Source organism: Poecilia reticulata, linkage group LG8, assembly GCF_000633615.1.
Source record: "Poecilia reticulata strain Guanapo linkage group LG8, Guppy_female_1.0+MT, whole genome shotgun sequence".
Taxonomy (NCBI): Eukaryota; Metazoa; Chordata; class Actinopteri; order Cyprinodontiformes; family Poeciliidae; genus Poecilia; species Poecilia reticulata.
Window position 1 is genome coordinate 1,569,109 of NC_024338.1, and position 1,385 is coordinate 1,570,493.

Consider the following 1,385-nt stretch of genomic DNA (forward strand, 5'->3'; position numbering starts at 1 on the left):
GTTATTTTTTTTATTACATTGGGGAATCTGCAATTTTTGCAGTGCAATTTTCTAAGCCATTATGTTTCATTTATTTATTTATTTTTTATATATTTATTTTTTTTTTTTCTTTCAGAAGCCACATGCTTCATGATACAAAGTGCTCTTGTGTGATCTCTCAGTACACCTACAGTGATGGTTTTGAAGCTACAAACCCAAGTACTAACCAAACACTATTAAGACTAAAGAGGTTTCTGACAAAGTTGGTTTTCAAAAGCATCTACATATTTTTTATGCCCCTAAGCACCATGAAATCCATTATTATCAATTGGAAAGAACCAACACACTCAGACAGGACAAGAAGGGCATTCATTAGAGAGGTAGCACAAAGACCAAACATAATCCAGAAGAATCTGCAAAGTTCCAGCAGAGAAACTGGAGTATCTGTCCATATAAGCCAGCTGTAAGATAGAGCTGTCCATATAAGACAGCTCTATATGGACAGCTCCATATGGGAGAGTGGCCAGACAAAAAGAGTTACTTACAGACAAAAACAGGAAGACTCATTTGAGTATGCCAAAAGACATCTGGGAGAACCTTCAAAATGTTTGGAGGAGAGTGCTTTGGTCAAGCGAGACCAAAATTGAACTGTTTGACCAAGGAAACCACAATGTCTGGCACAAAATCAACACGTCTCATCAGCAGGGAGTGGGAAACTCTGTCGAGGGATATTTTTGAGCTACACCTGTTTCAGTCTGTCAGTGTTTAAGACTGGAATGAAAGTTTACATTCCTACTAGACAATAACCCAAAGCATACTGCTAAAGGAACATTAAAGTGATTTAAGGGGTATCGTGTGGATGTGTATGAATGGTCTAGTGAAAGTCCGGACCTCTATTCAATTAAAAATCTGTGTTCAGACTTGAAGATTGCTGTTCACCAGTGGAAACTATCTAACTTGGAGGAGCAAGGGCAATTTTGCCTGAAGCAATGGGCAAAAGTCAGAGTGGCAAGATATGGCAAACTTACCCAATGTGACTATCAGCTGTGACTGCTGCAAAAAGTGTATCTACAAAGTAGTACATTTAGGGGATTGAAATGTTATGCATGCTTAATTTTTTTAATTTTGTTTTATTTGTTGTTTGTTTCACAATAGAAAAATAAATAAATGTTAAAAGTTGTAGGCATTTTCTGTAAATGAAATTATATAAACAGTAATATAATCAATTTTATTTCAAAATTGTAGCATAGCAAAACAGAAAAGAGCCAAAAAAGTGAATATTTTCACAAGGCAGTGTCCCGTTTTTATGAATAGTGTCTGTTAATACCCAATAGTAAGTCCCGCCCACTCCTCACAACTCTTTGGACTCACTACTGCCCAGTTCTCTGTCTAACAGGTCCGGAAAA